The sequence below is a fragment of the Equus asinus genome, chromosome 1, assembly GCF_041296235.1.
Source record: "Equus asinus isolate D_3611 breed Donkey chromosome 1, EquAss-T2T_v2, whole genome shotgun sequence".
Lineage (NCBI taxonomy): Eukaryota > Metazoa > Chordata > Mammalia > Perissodactyla > Equidae > Equus > Equus asinus.
In genome coordinates this window covers 135,178,697-135,192,852 of record NC_091790.1, presented here as the reverse complement: position 1 = coordinate 135,192,852, position 14,156 = coordinate 135,178,697, and the positions used below count along the sequence as shown (strand labels likewise).

General features: G+C 39.5%; 1 protein-coding gene across 16 annotated transcripts in view; it reads left to right on the top strand.

Annotated features, from left to right (window-relative positions):
* MTERF1 (mitochondrial transcription termination factor 1) overlaps positions 1–14,156 on the top strand; it is a 347,595-nt gene that overhangs the window by 133,647 nt on the left and 199,792 nt on the right. For 9 of the 16 annotated variants that reach the window (XR_011502917.1, XR_011502922.1, XR_011502939.1 and 6 more), the window contains 3 exons: positions 6,627–6,669; positions 9,254–9,343; positions 10,893–12,255. The gene's annotated coding sequence lies outside the window, so the exon portion shown is untranslated. Of the gene's footprint in view, positions 1–5,080; positions 5,142–6,626; positions 6,670–9,253; positions 9,344–10,892; positions 12,256–14,156 lie in introns of those variants that run through there. The other 7 variants (XR_011502924.1, XR_011502920.1, XR_011502935.1 and 4 more) reach the window with 3 other exon arrangements.

The following is a 14,156-nucleotide window of genomic DNA, read 5'->3' as shown; positions in this document are numbered from 1 at the left end:
CACTCAGACAATTGAGAATATACTTACTTTAGATTATCAGTCAAATTAGAAAAATTCTCAATAATATATTCCAATTGAGAATATGCAAATCTCCCGACATGGATCAGCCTATCCCAGTTTGAGAAACTCTGATCTAAACACAGATTTAGAGCCCAAGGTGGATCATGAGCACGAACATGGTTTCTGGAATAGACTGATTTTTTTAGGGCAAATAGTTTCCCAGATGGCTGAGCCACATGTATTAGAATTCTTTGGAGTCTGTTTCCTTGGTTTTCCTAGTTTGGAATTATGCATTGTGTGAACGTCCCAATGGGCTGCTCTTTGTTATGGAGAAGATTAGGCAAAGTTTGCTGTGCTATCCTTCATTTGATGCTCACTTCATTGCTAGACTTCCTTGTACTTCTCTTCTCTCTGAGTCCAGATGCAACGGTAGTCTTTTTTATTTTATTTTATTTTATTTTATTTTAGGTTCATTAGCTGAAACTCTCATATCTGTTTGTGCTTTTGTCATGTGGGTGACATTCAGTGGAGAGATGACTCAAGACTTCCAATTTCTTTCATTCCTGATTACTGGTAGATTTAGGTGTGGATTTTTAGAGGTGAAGGGCTAATGCAACTGCCCATCCAAATATGAATCAAAGTCTTTGTTTCATTATTCATAACTTGAATCATCAAATATTCTTTTTGGCAAGTCAGGGTCATTACATAGGTACTGAGAACAGACTTTATAGTAATACATATTAATATTGTTGATAGAAATGGCTTTATTGAGAATTTATTACTTGCCTGCTTAATGTTAATACAACTAAAAATTAGCACAGTTATGTAATTTTGCTCAAATAAAGTTGAGAAGTTTTACACTGAACATACACATGTATGTATGTTTGTGTGTGCTCACGCACATGTGTATGTATATGATCGAATCATGTGAAATTGCAGCTAAGTCAAAAATGAATATAAGCAATATCATGTGGTTCATATATGTATTTATATATATTTGAGATTTCAGCTGCCTTACCAAAGCAGTAACAAAAATAATAATGTCTAGTTTTCTTTGCTTAAAAACAGCAATCAAGCCATTTAGTTGGGTCCTAAAACCAAATATTCTTTACAGAAAATATTTAGTCTTGGGGCGTGAGGTGGGCAAAACACTGCAATAAGAATGTCCTGTCTTACAGAAAACTTGGAATGCCTTTGTCCTTAATCTAGCTAAATTCATCCAGGGCCCGGGGCTAATCTTCCTATAAAGGCTGCAATCACCATTCTAGCCCACAGTGAAGGTTCTTTCCTGAACTCAGTGATTTTTCCTTTGCTACCGTTATTTTAGTAAACAATTCTGTATTACCTTTTTTCTATGAATGAATTGTAAACTCCTTGAGGACAGAGACCATGCCTTGACTTTCTATGGCCCCATGCTATCTGTTGATTTGGCTGAGCATTTGACTTGGAGAGCATTCTGAACAGGATTTTATTAAAGTTGGTGGAGTAACAAGGAAATACTTTCAGAGGACTGGGAATGTTGCCTCTTGGGAAATCAATCAGAGATTGTCCTTCTTTTAAGGAATTTACAGTCTCCTTTGGGAGACAGTGCAGAAACACATGAAGGGTTTAATGAGGCAAAAATCATCTGTGTTTTTGATTCTCTCAACTGTTCTATTCCAAGCAGAATAGTAAAAGGAAGCTTAATCCAACAATTGGATCTGTGTTGGCTAAATTGAGCATGGAGATCTTCACATATTGATTTTAGTATGGCAGTGATATACATTCAGCTGGTAAATAATTAAAGTCAGCCAGTTATCTGCTTTGTGCACTTATATTGATAATAGGGTGGCATTTTCCTCAATGGAAGAATTTAAACATATGTGAATAACCTACAAGTGTAAAAATCTGATTTTTAATATGTCCCAATGTTCACCACCACCATCTTCAACAAAAATGCCCCCATATCTCAAAAGTCAATAGCAATTTTTATCACAGGTCAGAAAAAACCTTCAGGTAATTAATGACAACACTTCAGATAACAATTATTTCCCTTTTGTCTTTTTTATCTTTGTAAGAGAATCTAGTGCCCTAAAGGAGAAGAAAAGATAATGGTATACAATCAATGCTCATGGACCAGACACTTAATCCTAACTTAACCAAAAAGTCAATATTTAGCTGTACTTTGTCAGTGTGGAAATGTCAAGCATAGGAAGAGACATAAAAAAATTTCCAACTGATTTCTCATTCCTGTCCTTTGGTGTTCAAAGCTGTGTGGAAGAGTTTCAACATCAGATAAGACAAAATGGCCTTTGGGGAAAAAAAGACAACAAATGACAATGCTTGCAGCTGTTGAGACCACAGTTTATGAGAGGAAAACAGACACAGGAGATGCATTCTAATCTTTCGTAGCACATTCTCTTGGTCACCTTCCCACCTGGGTGATGCTAGCACTTGATCATTGCTCACAGCAGGCAGCCTTTAGGAGGCAGCAACTTGCTGAGGAAAGTCATAATTTGTTGCCATCCAAGACAATTAACACAAATTGTTTGCATTTGAAATTTGCCATGACTGGAAGAAGATGCATCAAGCTTAACTAGATGGGCTGTGGGTCTTCAAACCAGGAGTTCCACTAGGGCTGCCTTGAAATTACAGCCAATTAGTATAAAGAACAAAGGTTTTCAGTCTTTTAAGAACTTCAGAACCCTTTCAGGACTCCATCTCACTCCACAGAACTCCAGCTCACCTCACCCATGTAATTGCTGTTAAAAGTTGTATTTTGTTAAAAAACAAGGTTACGTTGGAAAAACCTGTAATGATACATTTAATGAGATGGTTGGCCTGTCTGTCAGCATTGAAGCATTTGGTTAGGGAGAAAAGGAAATAGTCTAAGAAAGAAAGATTATGACTTAAATGGCTAAATATGCAATGTTACTGAGTTTTTAAGGAATTGTGAGTGAGCGTGGCATTTCGTGGAACATGCAGATCTGTAAATTGCTGATAGGGAAAACATCATTTCATTTAGAAATCCAACTAGAAAGAACCGGCATGAACTAGATTCACAGAATAATGAGGCCTAAGTTCTGCACCAAGTGCAGGGACCAACCATTCCAAACTATTCATAAGACAAGAGTCACCTAGGTGCTTGTTAAAAATACAGATTCCCATGACTTTCCACCTAAAGATTCGAATTCAGGGAGACTGTAGTGAGACCTGGGAACCTGTATTTTTTTTTTTTTTGCAGGGAAGGATTTGCTCTGAGCTAACATCTGTTGCCAATCTTCCCCCTTTTTAATTTTTTTTCTCCCCAAAGCCCCAGTATATGGTGGTATATCCTAGTTGTAAGTCCTTCTATGTGAGGCGCCACCACAGCATGGCAACTGACAAATGGGTGGTGTGGTTCTGCAACCGGGAAATGAACCCGGGCTGCCAAAGCAGTAAGAGCGCTGAACTTTAACTGCCAGAACATCAAGGCTGGCTCAGGAACCTGTATTTTAACAAGAGTTCAGGGAGATTTTATCATCAGACATATCTGGAAACATTGCTCTACAATGTCCTAGCAAAATGCAGGTTACAGAGTACGTATCAATAATGGAAAGAACAAATGAAGGAAAGAAACTGTAATGAGCATGCTGGAAAAGCAGTCTCAGCCCCTGATTTTGCTGCATGCTCAAACAGTGTGCTGGGGCTCCTGGCCTTGCACAACTAACTCCCAGTATTGGAAAGAATGACCTTCAGAGGCAGCTGATAAAGGTTAGGTTTTTGAATGTCACATGGAATCGTACTCCTGTTCCCCTGTTTTTTGTTGCAATGCCATAGTGATGCGCACACAAAAAGACTATGTCCTAAAGAAGGAATAAATGCTAAGTGTTATAAACAGAAAGAAACTTGTTTAGGTCCCTCTTAGGAAGAAATCTTTTTCCTGAGTGTTTCCTGCCATAATAGGTCCTACCAGGCATAAACCATCCTCCCTCTTTAACCTGTGCATACAGGCACAAAGGAGAAGTGGTATCGAGAGCAGTATTCTGGTTTCCATGTAAACAATGCAGCTAATAATTTCTGTGCTATCCAACAGCAGCCTAGTTCTTCCTGTTCTGAAGCTGCATGTCGCATTAGCTTTACTCCAGTCCCCAGGGGAAACACTTGTAAACTCCATGGCAAATAGGGAGGATCTCCCTCCACACAATTTATAATACCTTGTTATAATAAAAGCCTCAAAAATATGGGAGCTGAGGACATGCACTAGAAGTTAGAGAAGGAAGGTGGAACCTGTGCCTTTATTCCACTGTGGGGACCTCTGGCAGAGCTTGGGCATGCAGAAGGTTGTGGGACTGGACTGAGAAGACCCAATCATTCCTTTTGTTCAATTTCTATGGCTGCTTCTCATCATCATGGGGCTAATTTAGGCTCATCTAATTTCTATTAAGGCGGGGATAGACAACACACAGGACAAAAAGAGCTCCAGTGAATTTGTTGAAACGTCATGCTCTATCTTTGTGACCGAAAGATTTAGTGAGTGTTGTTGGGTCAAAAGGCAACAAGGCAGAATTAACAAAGTTTGCAGGATGGTCTAGTAGTGGTTCCTAAACTTTGCTGCATATTAGAATCACTTGGGCAGTTTAAAAAATTCAAGTACCTAGGTCTTACCCCATACCAATTCAAGGTTTCTGGGGGTGTGACTCAGGTATCACTTAAAAAGAAAATTTCTTAGGTAATTCCAACGTGCAGCCCAATTCGAGAAATAGTGATTTCTAGACTAAGCGTATACTCTATATCTTTTCTAGTTATGGTATTCCCTCTGCCTGGAATGGCCCTGCATCCCTTCTTCTGGGGAAGACCTGCTCATCTTTAAAAATTCACTAAAAATATACCTTCCATTGAAAGGATTAGTTTATTCATTTATTCAACAAATATTTATTGAAATTCTTCCTCCTCCATGGCAATCACACTCAGTGACACCACTTAGTACATTTTGCTTATTTTAATTATTTATTATTATTTTTTTCCTCCACAGACTTTGAGTTCTTTGAAGCCAGGGATTACAAACTATTCATCTTTAACTTTTGTAACACATTTCCCTTTATTTCCTCCATTTCCCCAGATTCCCAGCTGAGTGATGCTTGTCCCACAGACACTCAATGTTGAATAATGGTTTTTGGAAGGTATGGTTACTACATCCAGTGGATTCAAAATTGCTATAGTTCAACTTTTAAAATTAAAATTTTTGTTTTGGTAATGCTCAGATTTGCTTGTAATGCTCTTCTCAAAGATGCCCATTATTTTGTGAGTCTTTTGCTTGCAGTAGCATTGCGTGATGCTTTCATGGAATGATTATGTGATGACTCCAAGATCCAGTTCCCAGGCAATATTTGGCATCATGAAATTTTATATTTTACAAACTTTTTTTTACTCTTAATCATTCTCAAGTTCACCTGCCTCATTTTTAGTTGACTTGCTCCTGTACCTACATTTAAGGCCCCCTAGACTCTGGCTCCTAACTAACCTTCATCTGCCCACATCAATCTTGCAGGCTAGTCAGGCTGGTCTCCTCAATGTTCCCCAAGTGTGTCAGGGTCATTTTCCTTCCTGCCTACTATTATTCTGAATTGTTCTGGTCTTCCAAGGCTCACTTCCTCCAGAGTTTTTAGCTGACTTCTCCAGCTTTTTCATGAAATCTGGACCATAAAATTTAGCACTAGTCTTTATTCAGTTTTTTCTATTTTTTTGTTGCCTAGTCTTTTCCCTCACAGATGACCTGTCTCCTTACCTGACTGTAGGGATTGTGTCACGTGCATCTTTCATAGGACCTGTGACACCTAACTCAAGAAAGGCCATACTCTGGGTACTTAATAAATATTTGATTCTTTAGGGATTTAATTGAATCATATCTGCCATCTGGTAAAACAAATGTGTTTAACAGACAATTTAGAAGGTTTGGAAAGATTTTCTGTGCAACGATTTTCTATAGGATGTAATCTGAGAAAAGTGCAACCCCAGATCTGGAGCCCTGTTATGGGCTGAACTGTGTCCCCTCAAAATTCCTGTGTTGAAGTCCTTACTCCTGTTCCCCCTCCTAGTACCTCTGAATGTGACTGTATTTGGTGACAGATCCTTTAAAGAGGTGATTAAGTTAAAATGAGGCCATTAGGGCGGGCCCTAATCCAATCTGACTGGTGTCTTATAAGAAGAGGAAATTTGGACACACAAAGAGATACCACACACCAAGGAAAGAACATGTGAGCACACAGCAAGAAGGTGGTCATCTGCAAGCCAAAGAGAGAGGCTGCAGAAACCAAACCTGATGGCACCTTGATCTTGAACTTCTAGCCTCAAGGACTGTGAGGAAATACACTTCTGTTGTCTCAGCTGTGCCGTCTGTGGTATTGCGTTATGGCGGTCTGTGCACACTAACACAGATCCTGTGTGCTACCTGTTCAGAGTGACTAGGAGCCTCTCAGGGATAGATTTTCCAGTCCCTCTTCTTCTGCCTCACTTGAGGCATTCTAGATCACGCCTCCCTGAGAGAGAGGATAAAACTGAGAAGCAAAGAGAGAGATTCCTCCTTCTCTCCCTTTACCTTCCCTGACAAACTCAAGTTCGGTTCTGTGCAAAGGGATCCTGACCAGAAATGTTTTTCTTTTCTTTAGCTGTGGACTCAAGTTCCTTCTCAAGTGACGAAGCTGGGTAAAGGTAAGGTCCTTAAGCCTCTGAAATTAGGTTTTTTTCCCCTTCAAAATTCTTTGCTTTCTTGTGCTTAAATATAGTGGGTTAATTTGTATTTGAGAGAATTCTTATCTGAAAGAAGGTGTTTTAGTTTGGGTTTTCTCTAAATCGGATCCTGAAACAAGGATTTGGGGGCAGGTAGTTTATTTTTGAAGTGGTCCCAGGAAGCACCTTGAGGGAGTAAGATATGAAACAAAGATGGGAGGAAGATGAGTAGAGAAAGCTTTCAGGAGTGGTTACCTTGTGGGCACCTGGGACTCAATCTTGCCAGGGACCCTCTAAGAGACTATGTAGTCTCAGCAAAGGGCAAGGAAGCTTGGGCATTTATGCACCATCCTCTGCCACTCATGGTGCAGGGTTCGTCCTGGAGGAATGAACTCCCCGCCACTTTTGGCTTACGCTGAGAGTGGGCAGAGCATGCTCCTGCAGGCAGGGGAAGTCCGCAGGCAAAGGGGCACAGATTCTTGAGGTAGGAACCCATTGGCTCGTGAAGGGAACTGTCCGTCAATGATATAGGCAACCAAACTGTATACTGCACAAGTCTGTAGTTTTCAGATTTGAGAAAGCTGAATTTATGTTCTCTAAAGTATAACTCACTCTGTTAGGTACCATAAAAACAGATCTTTAGTGCTTTGGGCTTTTTGTGGCTAATTCCTGCTTGTCCTCCAAATTCCCATTTTAGGGCCACTCTACCAGAACTTAATTTATTCTTGCAGTTCTACAGCAGCTGTTCTTGGGTTGACCCTGATCATTGTCTCCTGGTGGCCTACTAGGAGTGTACTTGAAAGCACACTCTATCTTGCCAGTCCCCCAAATCTCCCAAATAAGCCATGTCAGAAAGCAGGGATAATTTTTATCCCTTTAGCATCCCTACCTCCACTCCCACCTCAAGGTACTTATGTTCCAGTAGGGGATGTGTGTGTGTGTGTGTAGAGGGGAGGGAGTGTGTTTGAACATGGCCATGAGCCTACACAGTGGCTACCATTGAAGTTCAGCCATGTCCTGAGCATGTTAAAATTACTGGTGGGCAGGGCCTGTCAGAGTCGTTTTTTAAAACGTCTGAAGAGCATCCTGGGAGATAATTATTACAAGGGATAAGAAAGCCAGGGGTGATAGCTTGATCCAATAACAAGCCTTAAGTCATCAGAGGAGAGGGGCCATTCTGAGAATGGTGTGGTGTCTATGACTCAAATTTATCTCTAGTCCTGGCCTCCTTTTAGATCATGTCTCAGTCCTTCAGAGAGTTGAGGTGAAAGCTATAAATGAAAATAAAAAGAGTGTTTTGCTAAAACTCTGTTGGACACTGGAGGTACAAGCAAGATTACCTAGGGACCCCTTTAACAGAATGTAATACGGTCAAGAGAGAGGGCTTCTTGTCCAGTTCCAACAGTGTCCATGGGGAGGACTGGAAAGGGGCAGCAAGAATTAGAAGCCACATGGTATCTGGCAAGGCTTGTTCCTTAGCACAGGTAAGGTGCCCCCAGGGATTTACAAGAGTTAATTGGGCAGTGCTTGATTGATAGATGTGTCCTGGTGAGTTGAGGAGGGAAGCCATGAAATCTGGGTTAGCTGATTAATGCAACCCCATTTGTTTCCATTGACTTACAGGGACAGAGCAAACTCCATTTGCAGATGAAACATTCTGGTTGATAGGGATAAATTCTTTCATTTCTTTCTACAACCAAATTTAAGATAGTCATGTACTGCCTGGTCCATTGTAGGTGCTCAATAATTTTCATTGAATGAATGAAGTTTACGCACATATAAATATCAAGTGAGCAAGAATTGGGAAACTTATCCATGACAAATTTCTAAGCCCCTTGGAGTGAGGAAGCCACTGATTTCTTATTTTCTATGTCTTACAGAAATAAATACATGTGATAAGAAAACATTTATAGATGTCTAAATGACTTTGTCACTGTGAAAACTTCAGAGAAATCAAGTTACTGCTGAATAGTACTTTAACCAATTACCCTCAGTTTAGCATCATTTGCTAGCAGTGTGTCTTTGGGCAAGTTATTTAATATCTCTGAGCCTTGGTTATTCTATAAAATTGAGATAATATTAGCTACCTAGTGATGCTCTTGAGAGTATTGGAGAAGATAATGCTCATGAAATGTTTAGTACAGTGCCTGGGACAAGGCAAGCATGCAATAATAATAGTTATCATTATGATCATATTTTAGATAATCTATGACTATGCTAAATAATATCCATCTAAGGAATTGCATCTACTATGTTCTTTGTTTTTTAGTTGGTTTTCCAAGACCACATATTTAATGTAACCTTTATAACTTAACTTTTTAAATAAAGCCTTTGGTGTGGACTCTTGTAAAAAGTTTCTGGAAGTTTGCATATATTCTCTGTGTCCAGTGGTTTTGTCTTATCCATTTTTGACTCCCTCAAAGAGTATAAACAGATTAATGAGGCCTCATTTCCTCTTATATCAACTGAATTGTCTTTTCTGATTTTAGGCATCAGCTTTTGCTTGTTTATGTTTCTTTCAGCTAAACCTGTACCTAAAACTAGGGTCTCTGTGTCCTTCTCCTAGGATCTCCTTTGTAAGCTGCTTGAAGAAGGTTTGCTGGAGCCGTGTGAAAGTGCTTACTGTCTAGAAGACAGAGCTATTTTTAGCTTGAAGGTAGAGCTGTGTTTTTCCTTCTTGGCAAGTTCCTTTTCTTTTGATGAAAGCCAAAACTTGAAGCTAGTGGTGACAGGTCAGGGTCCTAATTGCTGTGCTGTTGGAAATAAGGAGAGATATTTATTGCTAATCAAGTAAATACCAAACCAAATTTCATCAGTGAGAAAGATGAGCCCACTTAGTGGGCTGGTCTTATACAACCCTTTTTTTAGTGAGCCTGGGAAATATTGTGAAGTGGTAATAATAAAAACAGCATATGGTCTTTGCAAGAACTTTGTCATACATAAGCAATGTGCTGTGGGTGTGGTAATGAACATCAGGTGTATTTGGTGCAAGACTTCAAACTTGAGGAAGAAGAATTTTGCTTTTTTGCACACACTGGAATGTGTTTTTGCATTTCTAGTATTTAAAAAAAATAAAAACTACATGATTTTTTTATTCCTTATTTGAAAGCTATACTGGTCAGCATAAGAAAATAACTTAAGATCTTCAAAGGCATGCTGTAGAGGTTTGGAAAGCATTTGGTTTGGCTTGAAGCGAGTTTGGCTAGTGAAGTGACGGCACACAAGAAAGAAGAACAGGTGAAAAAATGTGGAGTTACTTTTATCTTTCAAAAGATTTTCTTGATGAATTGAAACAGCCATGAAAATAAGCACTGGCCTTCTTGCCCAATGGCCTAAAAGTACTTAGAGTGGGCCAAATCAGAATCAGGCAGGGGCCTAATGAAAATCAGGCAACAAGCCTAGGCCTAATTAAATATGTGCTCCCTCCTCCCACTTTTTTATTCCCTTTGGCTCAATTTTTAGCAAAAAAATCTGGTTTTGTGGTGGAGAGATATTTCTCTTCTTCGACTCAGATAGAGCTGGTAATTATTAGCAAAGGCAAACAGTGGCATTAGTTACTCAGCAGAACCTATGAAAATGTTTTTTGGCTAAATAGATTTTCTTGCTGGCCTATTTCGTTTTAGAACTGCTTATAAAAATTAACTAGTATATTTCTGTACTAAAGTAAATAATATCTCTTGAAGTGATTGAATGCAAGTAAGAGACAAAATTTTTCATTTCGTTTGGGAAAAATATTACATTTGCTTGTAGTGTTCTAGGACAACTTTTAAAGATGCTGGTTGAGCTTCAGCAGTTTCTCAAACTTGTTTAAAGGAGTCTTTGGGATCTATGAGTCATGAATAATTTTCTGATTAGGATCACAAGACAGATGTCTCCATAGACTTCTGCAGAACTTTAAAACATCTTTGAACAATGTGAAATTGACATAAGAGTAGATCATTTTCTCCAATGTCCTAGTTTTATAGAGTGGGTACACAGAGGACCCAGGACTGGATCACAGACACCCAGACTCTCAATCGGAGACTTCTTCCTTGCCAGTACCTCCCATGAAGAAGTTGCTGCTTAGTTTAGCGTTTGAATACGAATAAAACTTGTACGTGACTCAGGGAGATAACATCCTTAATTTATTACAGCATGTTTATGAAATCCTAGGAGATGCCTGAATTATAATAATTGGTGAGTCTGTTTTGTGTCTTTCTCCAAAGCCTTTGTTTAGGGAGCAACTTTTGAAGTCGATGATGATGCCAGATTTGGAAGAATTTTGGAGGCCTGTGTTTGGGGAGCAGCGCAGATGAGAATCAGATTGGATCTGCAGACGGTGGGACGTTACAAATATGTATTGAGCACACGTTATATAGAAGGACGACGAGACAGTGGAATCCTGTGACAAATCACTCCTTTTAAAGAGAAATATAAATACAGTAAGTACTCAGCCACCGTCAAAGGCTAGTCACAAACAACAGCAACAAACCATACAGCTTCAAAAGAAGGCTGGTACCCTATTTTCCTTTGGAAATGCTTAATGAAAAGCTGCATGAAAAATTTTTGTGGATTTGAAGATTTTGGAATAAGCAAGAGGCAGAAACAGAAGTCCACGTGTTCTTGCTTTAGTGGCTTTAATTGTTTTGGTTTCAAGCTTAACAGCAAAATGTTCTTGCCAAGTAACTATGCATGTGCATGGGGTCTTTCCTGCTTCGCTTCACTCAGGCGTCCGTTGGAAGAAAGGCCCTGGTTTGTATCAGTCAGACATCATTTTAATGTAAGAGAAAACACGTCCCTTGGAACCATTAAGGGATTGCAACTTATCATTAGAGTGAATAATAGGCTGCAATGTCTGTTTAGAATAGGATTTGAGAAATTAATTACTGGGGTAGGTCACAAAATGCTTCACTGTTTTCTAATGATCATAAACTGCAATTTCACAATCAGATGGTGAAAAATTTGTCAGAGCAATATATTTATCATTTATCACTTTAGAAAGAGGTCAGCAAACTTTCTCTGTAAAGAGCCAGACAGTAGATAGTTTAGGATTTGTGCCTTTGTAGCGTGAAAGCAGCCATAGACAATAAGTAAATGAATGAGCATACCTGTATGCCAAGAAAACTTTAAGTATTATATTTCATATAATTTTAATGTGTCTTAATACCTTATTCTTCCTTTGATTTTTTTTTCAACCATTTAAAAATGCAAAAGCCATTTTTAGCCCTGGGTTGTACTAAACCGGGCAGAGAATCAAATTTAGCCTAAAGGCTGTAGTTTGCTGACTCGCTTTAGAAGAAAAGACCCTTTTATTATTTACACTGAGATGTCTGAGTATTATTTTAAAAAGCAATGCATTTTTTTTCAACTCACAATTTTTATATGTTTCTGGTCCAATGATTATTGTTTTTGAAATGCATTGAAAGGTCAGTTTGAGGACTACAGTATGAGGGCTAGCTCAGTGGCACAAGGTTTGACAAATTAAACTCTGACTGTGTTCCTCTCATTATGTTCCAATTCTGTTCATCAGTAAAAGGAACTTCTGTCGTTGCCTCACTTGTTGCAATGAATAAATCTGTATATTTTTACAAAAGAACAACTGTGTGGATTCTTTTGCTGCCAGATGACTTGAGTGTTGGGCTCCTCTTTATAAAAGTTTCCATGACAGTCTGGCCTGAGAGAATGACAGGTTTGCCCTCATGGGGAATTTCTCATTAAGGAAGCTTTTCTTTCACCAGGAAGCTTTATGGGGCCTTAATAATGGCTCAAACAGAAACCACCAAATAGAACCCTTTCATAAACCATACCTTATACCCACCCTGGCCTGAAAGAAACTTGTTTCCTCCTGTGAGTGGTGATAGGGTGATGTTCAGAAGCTGAGAGGTTAGAGAGGACCACCATGCTACCCTGGGGTCATTGCTTCCTAGTGGTAACCAAGAGACACAGACACAAGCATGTACTTTTAAATATAAGCTAAGCCAGGAATTACAGTCCTCTAGCTTTCTTTATTTTATTTTATTTTTTGGAGGAAAATTAGCCCTGAGCTAACATCTGCTGCCAGTCCTCTTTTTGCTGAGGAAGATTGGCCCTGAGCTAACATCCGTGCCCATCTTCCTGTATTTTATATGTGGGATGCCTGCCACAGCGTGGCTTGATGAGCGGTGCTAGGTCTGTGCCTGGGATCGGAACTGGTGAATGCCAGGCTGCCAAAGTGGAGCCCACGAACTTAACTGCTATGCCACCAGACCGGCCCCCTGGCTTTCTCTTTTGAAAGGCAGTATGTGGAATGGTGAGGCGAGTGAGCTCTGAGCTCTACTATCTGAGTCTTTAACCTGGTTTTGCCATTTGCTAGCTGTGTGACTTTTACCTCTCTGTGCCTCAGTTCCCTCCTCTGAAAAAGGGGCATGATAAACATGTCTATCTCATAGAGTTCTTGTGGGGATTAGGTAGATTAATATATGTAACACATTTTCAAACAGCACCTGGCATGTGGTAGTGAATAATAGATGATAGCTGTTGTGATGATTTTCTTTCTTTTTAGCCTTGAAAGCAATGCAACATTTGCAAACTCTTATTTAAAGGGAGATTCCTTCCCTCAGGCATAATCACTATGACAATATCCTTTAATCTCTACTTTTTTCTTTCTCATGAGTTATCACTCCTACGTTCTACTGATCTATACCTTCCAAACACCTCAGCCACCCTCTCCTAATACCTGTTTTGGATCTGGTCCTTTATTTTCTTCCCACCCACTGTGCTTGTTATAAACTCAGTGATCTCCTGGACCTAAACAGTGAAACACATGGCTCATATATAAGAGGGAAGTTTAGTTCATCAGGTGTAACCTAATATATTGCCGTGTAGTTGTAGGACAGCCCAGTCTGGATTTGATTGGAAATCTATAGGTTTTGAGGCAGGTTTGTAGTAAGCTGCTCACCACGTGCCTAGAGCTGAGGAGTTGAAGAGATAGCGCCCAATGGAGGGAAACTGGGAGTGTTCTGAACGTGGGCTTCATTCTTTGATGGGGTCCTCCAGTGGCCTAGTAGAATGTTCTGTGTTTAAGGACCTTCACTAAATACTTTGTGCTTGGCTATAATATTGGGTTTGCTTTCCTTTTCCTGACAATTCTTTTCTGGGCTGGAGAAAGAAGAAGGCTTAAACGTTGCTGTGCACTATTTTCAATCCAGCTTGAGCTTTGCTATCTTTGCTCTTGGCCCTGTTTTGCCTGTGCTCTGGAGCAGGGTAGGTGCAGACAGTTGTTGAGGGAAGCTTTTATTTTGGTTAATTATTATCCTAGATTGTCTATTCCTGTTTTCTTGGAGTAAAAATGAGATGCTATTTTTTTGGACGACTCAATATACAGATAGTAGATTTATTTTTTTCCTAGAGAGCATGCATTTATAAGTTATGGACAAAGCAATTCTGAAACATTTTAATAGGCTTGCATAAGGAAAAACTACATTGCATAAGGGTTACATAAGGTCTTTGGG